Source organism: Pimephales promelas, chromosome 16 (genome assembly GCF_988280905.1).
Source record: "Pimephales promelas chromosome 16, fPimPro1.hap1.1, whole genome shotgun sequence".
Lineage (NCBI taxonomy): Eukaryota > Metazoa > Chordata > Actinopteri > Cypriniformes > Leuciscidae > Pimephales > Pimephales promelas.
In genome coordinates, this window is record NC_142784.1 from 31,710,324 (window position 1) to 31,724,801 (window position 14,478).

At 40.8% G+C, this 14,478-nt stretch overlaps 1 long non-coding RNA gene across 1 annotated transcript; it reads right to left on the reverse strand.

Annotated features, from left to right (window-relative positions):
- Positions 1–276: 276 nt before the first annotated feature.
- LOC148973387 (uncharacterized) lies at positions 277–1,120 on the reverse strand. Its single transcript, XR_016146750.1, has 3 exons — positions 929–1,120; positions 544–633; positions 277–364 (listed from the first exon to the last, which is right to left on the reverse strand). It is a non-coding gene; the product is annotated as an uncharacterized LOC148973387 (long non-coding RNA).
- Between the last annotated feature and the right edge of the window lie 13,358 nt (positions 1,121–14,478).

The window sequence follows — 14,478 nt, forward strand, 5'->3', positions numbered from 1 at the left end:
AAAGTTTATACACTGGATTACAGTTTTCAAAGATCACATATTAATTTATCCTTTAAGAATTTATTTTCACAATGTTGATAAAAAAAAACTGTAAAATGAGCCAAGTGCTCTCATTTACATCTCTCATGTGAATATCACGACATACATTCAAATATTAGCTATATATAAATAAGAATTTCTCATATCTTTAAGAAAATATCACCAATATTATTCTGATAATAAATAAAAATAATAATGCTAGTCATATTTTCAGCTAATATCATGTTGTGATACACTCTTAAAATGTACTGGCCCATCCATAGACGCTCCTATGTCACTGAAGTCACTCCTCATAGACACACAGCTGAATCTCTTCCGAACTGAACTATAACAAAAAAATAATAATTATAATGGTGGTGATAATATTTTAATATAAGTTCTTAAAAGGTATTTTATTTTAAATGGTATAATGGTTTTCAATAAAATTAAAGTTTTCAACTTAATAAAAAACATTTTCTTGTGTATAAATTAAAGATGATTTAATCTGTAGTTTTTTCAAAATACCTGTATCCTGGATGGAAATCTTCATCTCTGGATATTTGAGTCTCATCCATGATGAAGCTGAACAGTTGAAACAGAATCTGATCTTCAACACTGAATGGAAATGACAAACAAACACAATAATTCACAATAATTCAGCAGAACGGATCCTGAGATTCAGAGAAACAGGATCATGAGACGCGAGTTCACTCAAATACACACTGTTAGTCGTATATTAACACAAATGCTAAATAAACCACAGACAACACGACACAATGAAAGCATGATCTGCTCTAAAATGAAAAATATCAAACTCATAAAATAACTAATATGTCCTTTAGGGGAAAGAGGCTAATATTGGCCTAAATGCGGAAGTCACCTGTAAACGTCTCGAGACCTGAACACTCACCTTGATCAACGTTCATCACATTCAGATTCACAAAATCTACCGCAGTTTCTATCAAGTAAATTCGTGTCTTAGCTTTTATTAAGGTTTCTATGAAACGCTTTGCATTTGATAATCAGTATAGAATCGATTCCGGCGGTTTAAATGGCGAAACATCAACTCTGATCTTTTACTTTCACTTTTTGTTACGCACAAAACAATAACGTAACAACGTACGCGCGCGCTTACGGCCGCGACCCGAACCGCACCAGCATTAAATCAGTGGTGACAAAAAATAATTAATGTTCTTTCTTATGTAACACAATCACACCAACATTAGCCATTAATTTTTTGGTTAACTTGGTCGTTAATGTTGAATGGAGGATGTATATATATATATATATATATATATATATATATATATATATATATATATATATACATATAAAAAGAAGAAGCTGGAACCCACCTTTAAATGGGCTTTATGCACAGCTGCACTACTTCCTGTACTTCAGCCTGCTCCTTGTTTCCTGTCTGCCATTATTGGCCAAATTGATTAATGCAGGTGTGCTTGACCTCAGTACTCATGGCAACAATAATCAGACACACCTGAATTAATTAATTTGACCAATAATGGCAGACAGGAAACAAGGAGCTGGCTGAAGTTCAGGAAGTAGTGCAGCTGTGCATAAAGCCAATTTAATAGACTAAAAACGAGTTAATATGAACCTGCGTGTCTTGTGGAAATTGGACAGGTGTCGTCGTCTTATTCTTCTTCTTTGGTGTTTATTGGAGTAGGGGGAGGCTGCAGACCTGGAGCCGGCAGTTTTACGCCCCTGACAGTTTTAAAAATGGCGAAATAACGTAAAACGACGCTGGAAACAAACACATTAATAACCGTCTAGACTTTAACTAATTTTTATGTATTTGTTTATTTAAATAAACGTTATAGACAGTGGAGTTATCTGCACTATGATTAAAACATGTTCAGTTGGGATTCACTCTTCACTCAGCCTACAGAAGATTTGTTTTTGAAAATATTAGGCTAATACATAGTTGGATCAGATGGACAAAGTAATGATATTTGACCTAATGAAGAATTAATTGTTTTAAACTGTTTTATATACAGGAAACTGACTGATATATGTTGTTGTGAACTATATAAAGTTACATTTATGTACCATATTTAGCCTTGAGAAATGCAGTAGGCTACTTAATCATATGGATCCTTAATGAAATATCTGCTGAAATATTTACAATTGGTCGTCATACAGCTACAGAACAGTGTCCTACATAACATTTAATGAAGACAAACACAATTTAACCCTTTTCTAAAATTCCAAGGGCCATTTAAAAGAAAGAGACAATATCTTTGTTCACAAAAAATTTTATTTATTTACAAAAGAAGCTAAAGTTGAATAGTGGTTGAAACAAAATGGTTATAAAATAATGGCACAATGCCATGGTTGAACATTTTTTTTTTTGGGGGGGGGGGGGGGGGGTTCAAAAGATGGGTGTTTATAAAAGTTTAGAGACAGAGATTTTAATTTTCTTAAGTAGCTAAAGCAGACACACACCTTTAATGAGATACAAGTTAAAAAGAACTAAAGACAGAGTATGATAAAACACACATTAAGTGCACATACATTTTAAGCCAAATCAGTAAGCTATTTTAAGAAAACTGTATGATATACATTAGAAAATTAGATCGTCACATTTATAAAAAAAAAAAAAAAAAACTTAAACCAAAATGTACATTTAAACCATATTGTCTAGCGTTTATGTGACTGTGCGTTTTCCCCACACTTGAAAGAGATAGGTTCTTCTCACTATCTGAAGCTATAAACTGGATTCCACTCAATGATTAGGCCTTTTGAATTTTTTCCATCCATTTATTTACTTGTAGGTAAAAAACCTTTAAAGACAAACAACAAACAGTATTAATCACAAGAAAATCCAACAAAGTGCATTAGTTGGCAGATTTAACAGGTTTGCATTAAGTCACAAATACACCAGTACTTCAAGTTAATGAACCATTTAAACATGAACATTCCACCAAACCACATCGCACATTGGTTTTAGTTGGCAAGTATTAAACATTCAATTCAAGATGGTAAGTATTATACGGCTCAATAACAATAAATTACATTTAATTCTACATTTTAAAAGTACAAAATAAATGCATTTTTAGCTTCATTCGTAGCATGAAATAACATATACTTTTAACCATTTTAATAAATGAATTGCTATTAATAAATTAAACAAATCACTTAAGTTATTTTCTTTATTTCTGTCCAATGGCTTTAAGCAGTATTTCATGATTTAATATTAAATGATTAAAGCTGTTACAATTTCAAACACTGAGCTACTAGATTAAACCAAGCAAATTAGAAAACCTCTGCGATTCATTCAAATGTACAAACAGGCATATTTTAACACACTAAAGCAATAAACACCATATCAAAATAAGCTACTTAAGGACAACGACGGGATTTACAGAGAGCTTCACACTAATAGCAGCAACTAGCAAGCATAACACAGTTCAGAGTTACTTGCTTCAGCAGAGCTTCAATCTTACCGGCTGTCACTTCAGAGTTATTTTGGTAAGTACCCAGTCCCGCACAGTGTTCAAACAGACACCAAGCTCTACTTCTTGAGCCAGCGCTGCTGTCTGCCGTAGCATTAGTTCCCAGTGCACTCAAACAATAGAAGCGGCGTGTTGCCTTATCCAGCCTGTGCACGCGCAACTGATTTCAGATTAGCTTCACCTGGTACTAATGAGGGAATGCGGAGTGACGCGCCGTTTGCCGCAACACCTCCCACTCGATCTTTCATAGTTCTCTGTGAAGATCGCACAGCTAGGCAACAGCTTTGTTTGTAGCCTTTACTCTTTCTCCATCTGCTCTTCAATTGGGAGAAGAACAACAAGTCGTCTAACGTCCCTGTGCAGCACAGTACCCTGACAGACCCTCTTTCTATCAGAAGATGCAGATTCTTTGACAGTTGACCTCTGGACAGGGACACAATGGTTTGGAGAAACTCGAACATTCACATCCCTTACGATGCCCCTTGAATCAGAGTTTACACTAATGACCCTCCCGAGCTTGAACTGTCCCCTTAGTGCATTTTGATCGCATAGCCAGACGATGTCTCCAACAGCGACGTTCCTCTCTGCTGTATGCCACTTGTTCCGAACAAACAGATTTGGACCAGCAAGTTGGCTCCAAGATCTCCAAAAGTAATTGACTTGAGTTGTTATCTCTCGTAACCTCTTATAGGGATAGCTAGCAAAATCGAATGTCTTGGAGTCCCCTGTCTGTGTGGCTCGACCAAGCAAAAGTGTGTTTGGCGTAACATATTGTATGCAGCCCTCCCGGCTCTGAACTCTTGCATCAATGGGACGTTCATTTGCAAGATTTGCTGCAAGTTGAAGTGCTGTTAAAAACTCACTAAAAGTGAGGTCGGACCCTTTTCCAAGACTCTGGAGCGCTCTCTTTGTAATACGCACTGCAGCTTCCGCAGCTCCGTTCCGATGTGGTGAGTCGGCTGGATGACATTTCCAGACAAACTGTGTTCCATTCTTAACTGCATACTCTTCCAGGGTTCCTTTGTCTTGACTTTCCAGGAAGCCATACAGATCTTTCAGTACAGGTCTTGCACCAATGAAATTGGTTCCTGGATCTGACCAGACCTTTCGGGGGTGACCTCTGAGTGCAGTAAACCTCTGGTATGCCAATAGGAAGCTCTCTGTAGATAGCGTATTAGCCAGCTCTGTATGAATAGCTCTACTTGCCATACAGGAAAAGACAACTCCCCATACTTTCATTGATGCTCTTCTCTTGACATCGTCCTTTACTTGGTAAGGTCCAAACAGATCGATGGCAGTGAACTCAAATGGTGCACAAGGTCTCGTTCTCTCTTCAGGTAGCTTGCCCATTACTTGTTGACATGTTTTAACTCTTGCCTTTTTGCAGGAGACACATCGGTTAACGACTCTTTGAGCAACCCTTCTTCCTCTCAAAACCCATGCCCTTTTACCCATCCTCAGTAAGGTGCCCGCCACTCCATCATGCCCCTCATCATGAGCTTCACGAGCCAACAAGGTTGAAATCCAGGCATCAAAGGGTACGAGGGGAACAGCTTTGAGATCCTCCTGGAAGGCTTGAACTCTGCCACCACACACCAGAAGTCCAGTTGCCATGTCTCTGTACACAACCAGTCGATCCATTGTGGTGTTTGAGAAGGTCACACCTTCTTGAACTGCTAGGCAGAGGTCCCTAAATGCATCTCTTCTCTCTTGGAGAGTGATGATACCAACTGAAGATACCGCCTCCCACTTTAGTTTGTCCATTGTCTTGAATCGAAGGAACTTCTTTGCAGCTCTCCAGACCAATGCCACTGTCTTGATCAGCCGTGTTAGATTGCTGAATCTCTTCACATCAATTAACTTTTGAACTGTTATTCCACCAGGCGGTCTACTTGGCTCCATCCGGGTTGAACTCTGGTTTTCCACCGGCTCTTGTTTCTTCAGCTGAGCTCTGGTAAGCGCAGCAACAAACGATTTCTTTTGGATCTTGGTGAGGTTTTCTCTGGCTGCCGCAGCAACATCTTTAGCCGATCTAATTGGCCACTCATTTACTGGTCGACTGATGAACTTCGGACCTGACTGCCACTCAGAATCATTATCCAAATCTTTTGGGCCAGCCCCTCTCGTGATAATGTCTGCAATATTCATTTGCCCTGGAACCCACCACCAATCCTGCACGTTAGTGCTGCTTTGAATCTCTCCAATTCGATTCGCAAAAAAGGTTTGGTAACCATAACTTTCACGCTGTATTGCTCCCAAGATGGTCTGGCTATCAACAAGATGGTACCACTTCTCAACTTGAATCCTGCAATGCCTTTGGAAATATTTCTTTAACCGGGCAGCAAATACAGCTCCGCACACCTCCGCTTTTACGGCGTCACCCTTATGGTCAAGGGGGGTTAGTTTGGCCTTGGATTCGACGAGCCTCACAGTAACGTCTTGACTGCAGCTCCAACGCAAATACAATACTGCTCCATATGCATGTTCACTGCCATCAGAGAAGGTGATGCCAAAGGGTTCAGCGGCGGCATCTGGGGGTGTCAGGGATCTGACAAATTGTACTTGCCCAAGCTCAGAATACTCTTCCAGAAGCTTGATTGCATCCTCCCGGAGCCCTTCTGACAAAGCTGCATCCCAGGTATTTTCGCTTAGGCCATAGTTAACTTTTGCCTCTTGAAATGCTCTTCGCACCAGAATTGCACCTTTTTGCTTAGCAGGGGTCACCAAGCCTAGTGGATCATAGAGCCCTGAGACTTGACTTAGAAGTTCTCTTCTGGTGAGTGGATTTGGCGTTTGTGATCTTACCTCCTCCTTCAACAAATTTTGGCCAAGTCTCATCTTTTTCTTCTTCTTTGAGAAGTTTACAGCAATCATGACATGAAGCTTGTCATCTTTTACTGTGTATCCCAGGCCAAGGGCTTTATTGTCCTCTTCTGTCAGCTGATTTGGCAAGAACACAGTCTGTGGCTCAGTCTCTTTGTCTCTGGACTCTTTCCTCCCACTTTGATCGGAGTATACCCAGGGCTTGATGTGGAATCCACCAGTTTTTAAGATCTGCTCGACATTAGACGTGATGAGTTTCAGTTGATCCATGCTGTTGTGGGAAGTCAGGATGTCATCGACATAAACATCTTCTTGCAGCACACGTCGCTCTTCCTTGAAGTGACTGAATATGGGTAAGTTTGCGGTCTCCCGCATAGCCAGTTGAGCAATGCAGCCTGCCGGTTTGTCTCCAATATTTACCCTTGTTATAGCATATTCTTCAATCTCATCTCCTGCAGAATCACGCCAGAGAAATCGATGCAGATGGACTTCTCGTTCTTCCAGCCAGACAGAGTTATACATTTTCCGTATATCGCCCAAGGCAGCAAAGACTCCAGCACGGAACCTCAACAGAACAGCACGAATGGGGTTGAGCACGTCAGGACCTTTGAACAGCAGATCATTCAAGCTCAAACCTCTAAACTTTTGGCTGCTATTCCAGACAAGCCTTACTGGGGTTGTGACTGAGTGAGGATTTGGAGCGATTAGGTGACTGATGTACCAAACTGGCCCGGTCCAGCTCTTTAACACCTCATTTGACAACTTTACTGCAGCTTTGCGATGGACCATGTCATGCACTTGCGCTGCGTAGGCAACTTTCCATTCTGGTTCCTTTGCCAGCTGTTTTTCTGTCCTGAGGAATGTCGCTTCAACAGCCCCTCTGTTGTTTGGCAAGGAAACCGGATCCTCTCTCCATGGATATCTAACATGCCAGTGTGGTTCCTCACAGTGCTCATCTCCATTCATATACGTCAAGCCATTTTTAACCATTTCGGCCTCTCTTTCCTCAGCAAGTGTCATCTCTTTGCCCCCTGGCTGGCAATTCCCGCAGCGACAACCACCGCACTTGGGCTCGCAAGCGGCCCCAATGCTGTCCCACTTCCACCATTCCAGGATATCTCGCTTGAGGGCTGCAGTGCTAGAATGAGCAACAGAACACATGGGAGACTGATAATCAGCTGGACTTTTACAGGTGAATTCTTCGTACTTAACTGCTGCAGTCCTCATTGAGCGTGCAAAATGAGTTTTTGACATATGCGCAGTTACAGCAAGCTCTTCAAAAAGGTCAGGGTGACTACCTCCGATAGTTTTCCCCAGTGGGCCGTCCCAGAGGACAAGGTCTCCAACTGCACGAATCTTCTGGGGCACCAGCTGTCCTTCCCTATGACTTATCAGGAGTTGGATTTCTCTGGGTCTTACCAGCTCATGCAGTGGAACATCAGGGAATATTCTTTGCAGCTTCTTGGCCGTCACATGTCGATGGATCTCTGCAATACTGTCAAGTCCATAACACACTAACTGGTGTGACTTAAGAGTGCCTCGGGGAGTACTAACTCTGATCTTCAGCAGGTACCTCTTGGTTTTAACTGATACCTTCATACCACCGACTCCATGGACCACCAGAGTAACGTCTTCACTTCGAAGGTTCAATTTATTTGCTACTCTATGAGTTATGTAGTTTGTATCTGAGGCCAGATCAATCAAGGTTCCAACCTTTTGTCCAGCATTAGCCGTTACCTGCTGAAGCATCATGATAACTGGAAATTCTTGCAAACCACTTTCTGTTAGTAGCCCCTGCTCACGTGCCCCAGAGTTGAGGGTCCGGAATGCTGAATTGCAGAATGCATCTCGACACTGCTGAGCCAACTCAGGTGACAGCTTGGAGAGGAATTCCTCCTGAGACTCTGTGCACTTTCCACCTCCCACCGAACCAGTTTTTATTCTTCTTTGGGGTGTCCTTCTGGTTTCAACATATGGACACAGGTAATAATGATGCTCGGGGGTCTGCTGGTCTTTGCATTCCAGATTCCTGCACAAGTAAGTGGATTTGCAATATGCAGCTCCTTCATGGATTTCCAGACATCTTTTGCATGCTCTGAGCCTCCTCATCACATTCTCTTTCTCTGAAGGTTTCAGGGTCCTAAATTTCTTGCAGAAATACAGTTTCTTCTTGTGTTTGCTGTCTCCACAGACAATACAACCTGCTGGATCACTGCTCAATTCGGTGGCTCTTGTCCTGGCATGCCTTGGGTCAGACCTGGTCTCCTTCCTGCTGGGCTCATCTTCTCTTAAGTGTTCCAGCTGCTCATATATTGCCTCCTGGGTTTTGAGGAATTCGAGAAGTTTGTCGAAACGAGCTTGTTGTACACCAGCATTCTTCTCATCAGCAATATAAACCAACCATTCCTTCTTCAGTGACTCAGGGAGTTTGCTCTCAATTGATTTTGTCACCAAGGGGTTTTTCATGGCACCAGTGTCTCCAAGCTCACCTAGATCATAAAGGGCTTTTTCAATCATTTGAATCAATTCCACTATTTTCCTGGCTTGGTGACCTCTTACTGGTGGCATTGCTTGCAACTCTTCTACAATTTCCAAGGCAATGGTGGCTTTATTCCCAAAGCGATTCTCCAGGACACGGAATATTTCTTCTGCTGTATTATAAGCTGCAAGTCGAAACTCTCTGGCCACTTTATCATCGAGACTGTCCAGGAGCTGAAATTTCTTCACCTCTTTTGATCCAGTAGGTTCACCTTGCTTTTGCAGAGCTTCCCACTCCTTTCTCCAGCGATGAAAATCACGTTTACTTCCAGCAAACTTGGGAAGGGAAGTAGGCTTCAACTTGATGGCTGGCCTTGGAGAGCTATGGGCTGCACCAGCTCTCTCAGAATCCTGTTCGACTTTTGCCTGAATGAATTCAGCCTTTCTGGAAACCAGCTTTGGTAGACAAACCTCAAGCTCCCTCAGACGGCTTTTAAGGTCTTTTTGCTCAGCAGAAGGTGCCCAACGATTCCACCTGACATGTGCTTCTCTTGCAGCTTTAACCAATTCTCCCAAGTGGTTGAGCATGAAGTCATATGCTTCCAGGTTCACACAAGATTGAACAGAAAGGACTCGGTCACACTCCGTCTCTGCCACTTGAAAAGCCAGGGACGTTTGGGGATCCCCAAAACTAGCCCAGAGTGTTTTCAAAATTAGAGCTTTTCCCTCCCTCAGTCTCTGGTCACATTCACTTGCCGTCTTCTCTAGGTCAGCCTTTTGTTGCGGATTTAATGCTGGCTCATCCTCTTCATCCAGCTCAGCCTCTGCGATCAAAGCAGCCTCCATGTCCTCATTTGCTTCCATGACTTTAGTGGCCTGTAGTGAGAGATTTTTGAAACTTTCTTTGAGCTCCTCCTCACACATGTCCAAATGTGTCCTAGAAACAGAATTGGCAAGCCGAGAAAAGAGTCTTTTTGCACTGGTTCTTTCAGCTTTGAGCTGCTCCAACGACTTTGTCTCCGCCATATCCTTTGGCTGTATCGACAGAACAATAATGCACACTTTGGGATAATGCTACAGCAGTTTACTTTTCTTCTCCCAGGCCTCCAGGTGAGTTTCAAGGTCCTCCAATCCTGGCTGCGGTTTTTTACTGTCTAGCGTTTATGTGACTGTGCGTTTTCCCCACACTTGAAAGAGATAGGTTCTTCTCACTATCTGAAGCTATAAACTGGATTCCACTCAATGATTAGGCCTTTTGAATTTTTTCCATCCATTTATTTACTTGTAGGTAAAAAACCTTTAAAGACAAACAACAAACAGTATTAATCACAAGAAAATCCAACAAAGTGCATTAGTTGGCAGATTTAACAGGTTTGCATTAAGTCACAAATACACCAGTACTTCAAGTTAATGAACCATTTAAACATGAACATTCCACCAAACCACATCGCACATTGGTTTTAGTTGGCAAGTATTAAACATTCAATTCAAGATGGTAAGTATTATACGGCTCAATAACAATAAATTACATTTAATTCTACATTTTAAAAGTACAAAATAAATGCATTTTTAGCTTCATTCGTAGCATGAAATAACATATACTTTTAACCATTTTAATAAATGAATTGCTATTAATAAATTAAACAAATCACTTAAGTTATTTTCTTTATTTCTGTCCAATGGCTTTAAGCAGTATTTCATGATTTAATATTAAATGATTAAAGCTGTTACAATTTCAAACACTGAGCTACTAGATTAAACCAAGCAAATTAGAAAACCTCTGCGATTCATTCAAATGTACAAACAGGCATATTTTAACACACTAAAGCAATAAACACCATATCAAAATAAGCTACTTAAGGACAACGACGGGATTTACAGAGAGCTTCACACTAATAGCAGCAACTAGCAAGCATAACACAGTTCAGAGTTACTTGCTTCAGCAGAGCTTCAATCTTACCGGCTGTCACTTCAGAGTTATTTTGGTAAGTACCCAGTCCCGCACAGTGTTCAAACAGACACCAAGCTCTACTTCTTGAGCCAGCGCTGCTGTCTGCCGTAGCATTAGTTCCCAGTGCACTCAAACAATAGAAGCGGCGTGTTGCCTTATCCAGCCTGTGCACGCGCAACTGATTTCAGATTAGCTTCACCTGGTACTAATGAGGGAATGCGGAGTGACGCGCCGTTTGCCGCAACACATATGGGCCAAAGTTTTTAATGTAAACATAATGCATTACGTTTGTATGTATTGTAAGACAAAATATTAGAGTGAGTGTGCAGCTCGAATCTATACTTAGAGAGATTTTCATTCAAAAACATACATACATACATACATGCCTATTATAAATGTGTTTGTGTACACATCATAAACTGTAATTAACACATTTCCAATATCCACTGTGATGTTGCTCCAGAAACCACGTGGAGTAGGGTATGTTTAAATGCAAGGAGTAAACTGGGTCTCACCAGAAGATGCCATGTCACGCAAGGTAAAGAAAGACAAGATAAAAATAAAAATTAAATGAATTTTAAAAGTGAGTGAGACAGAGCAGGTAAAAAGAATACTATAGGGCAGCTTTTAATATGTGGTTAAGTTTGCTAAGTTTGAGCCAGACAGAACATCAACCTCACCATCAAGTAGCCAACTTTTATTGTCTCTCGAAATAATAGAGACTTTATTACAGTTTTTTATAATCTCTTTGTTACTATTTTCAGAACCTTGACGTAATTTTTCAAAACTCTAGACACAAAACTCACAACCAATGATCAAAATGCACATTTTAAAACTCTAACCCTTTTCTCAATTGCTTGGATACAATATACATAAAACTTAGATCATTTGTTCATTCAACAAAAATCTCCTGTTCAATATGACACAAGTTAACATCACAGTACTACTATTTCAAAAGGCAATTCACACATTACATTTCAAATGAGTGTCTATTCATTTCCTTACAATGATCTAACTATCAATTGATACAACTGCTCAAAATGATAAGTAACTGTTGTGTTACTCTTAATGTATGACACACAATCTTTACAGTAAATCATGAAAGCTTCAAGATAATGAGATTCAATAAACCTATGTTGTGATTGTAGTGTTTTGCATCAATATAACACACACTTTGTTGAATGATTCCACTGTGTGTATTCTCTCTACTACTGCAGTACTGCTTTACAGAGATGTGTTTACTGTACAAGTAGTGCCATAATGAAACCTGGATCACCTATTTTGTTCTACAACATTTACGTAATGATTGTACGAAAAATGACAGTGAAACTATCGGTTGCTTGTGTGTGGGTGAGCTATAGTTTTGTTTAGGCCTATTTCACAGTAAATTTGTTTTTTTAACCAATGATTGTGCAAGTGCAAGATTTCTTTAAAAATGCGAATGCACAATGCAATGTTTTAAACATTAGACAGCCTGTGTTACAACTGATAACCGTTTTGAGTTTTGTGTCTAGAGTTTTGAAAAATGACATCAAGGTTCTGAAAATAGTAGCAAAGTGATTGGAAAAAAACTGTAAATTATAGTCCCATCTTTTCAATTGACATCGAATCTTAGCTTATCGTTTAGAAATAATCATCATTACAATTCAATCAACAACAATAACTTTAGCAGATTATTTAAAATACCTCAATTCATGTCACTTCTAGAAGGCCTGATGCTATATATCTGTAAGTGTAGTCTCCCCCTACTGGATGCATCAGGAACGACAGGGGCTTAAAACTGTCAGGGGCGTAAAACTGCCGGCTCAGGGTCTGCAGCCTCCCCCTGCATTTCTGACTTTATAACACGCAACTGCGACTTTATATCTCGCAATTCTGACTTTATAACTCGTAATTCTGACTTTATATCTTGCAATTCTGACTTTATAACTCGCAATTCTGACTTCATATCTCGCAATTCTGACTTTATATCACGTAATTCTGACTTTATATCTCGCAATTCTGACTTTATATCACGCAATTCTGACTTTATATCTCGCAATTCTGACTTTATAACTCGCAATTGCGACTTTATATCACGCAATTCGGACTTTTTATTGTGAGATAAAAAGTCGCAATTATTTACTTTATTTTTTTATTCAGTGGCGGAAACAAGCTTCCATAGACTTAGCTAGATGGCGATCCCGGGCCGTCATACAACTGACGCTTTACCTTTAACGTCAGTTAAGTGACGGGTTAGGTTTAGGGTTAGGTTTAGGTCTGGGGTAGAGTTAGGATCCCATAACCTCATCTACCGACGTTTAAGGGGGCCCTAAAAAGGCGAATATTGACGTATGGTCAAAAGACGTCCCAAAACGTCAGTTATATGACTTTTTGGGGTGAGACTGCACTGTCAAGACCTGCAGTGTAAATGCAGCCTTAATGACTCGTAAATGTAAGTACACATTGATGGCCTAAGACACGAAACGAGCGGTTTGTGTGAGAAAACGAACAGTATATCGTTTCGTGGCTGTGGTTACAAGAGGTAAAAATGCACGGGCACGAATGCAATTTAAGCCCTCTAAATCAAGGAACATCTCGATAGTTTAAGGAAAGGTAGTAGATAAAACGTTCGGAAGAAGAATGGTAAGGCAATATCAACAGTTTCTGAGAAGCCAGTGAAGAGTCTTGGGAGATGGTACGATGGGGATCTAAAGGCCGCCCGTTCTCATCCCAAGACGTCAAATGACTGACACTTTTGACCATACGTCAACATCCAACGTTTTAGAGTACCCTTTAACGTCAGTTTGATGACGCTATCTAATCCTAACCCTACCCCTACCTAAACTTACCCGTGTCATCTAACTGATGCTAAAGGTAAAGCATCAGTTGGATGACGCCCTAGGATCATCATCTAACTGATATTAAAGGGTACCCTAAAACGTTGGATATTGACGTATGGTCAAAAGCGTCTGTTAGATGACGTCTTGGGATGAGAATGTGTTGCCAAAGGACACAGTTCGAGTGGGAGAAGTTAGACGACAAGCAGTGGAAGGGTTGAAGAGCATAAACAGTTGTGCTCTGCCTGGCAAACTAAAACTCTGGTGCTTTCAGTTTGGTCTACTGCCGAGGTTGAAGGATGGTTGGGAGTTTCACACCTCAGCAGAGTGGGACTTTATAGTAAAAGAATATTGCAGCGGCCAGTCTCTGCTTTAACCGAGGAGTTTAAATTTTCCATGGTAGAGTTGTGCAACAAATGTGTAAGGGAGGCAGCCCCTGTGTTAAAAACTGGTAGAAAGTGGTCAGCAAAGAAATCTGTAGTAGAGTTAAAGGCTGCCCTTCAAATTGGTGATATTGTGGAACAGGTACAGCATGGAAGAGGGGGTTTTGGGCTCAGTGTAGCTCCTGCTAAATGGCACAAGGCAGGCCCAGCTCAAAGGAGGAAGCTGGTAGTCAACGAGGTGCGAAAGCAGGAGGAGAGGATGAGGTGCATAAAGGCCATTTCCCAGGCCAAGCAGGGAGAGTGGATGAGATGAGAGAGTGTGGAACAACGCAAGATGGGCTGGCAAGACCTTTGGTCAATGGAAGAGAGTAGGATCAGTTTCCTTATCAGTATGATGTTCTCCCATCACTGCAGAACCTAAACCTCTGTGTAGGAGAGGATCCCTCTTGTCCTTTGTGTTCATCACCTGCCACATTAAAGCACATTCTGACAGGATGTAAGGTGGCTCTTCTTAGCCAAGATCGGTTTACTTG